We start from the raw sequence: 335 nt of genomic DNA on the forward strand, positions 1-335 counted from the left end.
TAATCCTACTAGGAATAGGAATTGCTAGTATTTATCTGAAAATAAATAAATTTCGGATTATTACTGATATACTAGCATTATCAAATCATTATATTTAACCTGATAAATATCGAATACAAATAAAAGTAAGAAATGAGTGCATTTTTTTGAAAATGTATACTAATCTGATTTCATGCATGGATTTAACTTTAGTCTCAATTTTGTATAGGTTTAACTTTACCTTCCTGCAGCATATCACATGAAATCATCTGATTAGGATAGATCATTCATACTGATTAGTTTACTTTCATGTCGAAAATTGATAAAACTGATCAGATTTCATGCAATGGATTTAA

Source organism: Brassica oleracea, chromosome C5 (genome assembly GCF_000695525.1).
Source record: "Brassica oleracea var. oleracea cultivar TO1000 chromosome C5, BOL, whole genome shotgun sequence".
NCBI lineage: Eukaryota > Viridiplantae > Streptophyta > Magnoliopsida > Brassicales > Brassicaceae > Brassica > Brassica oleracea.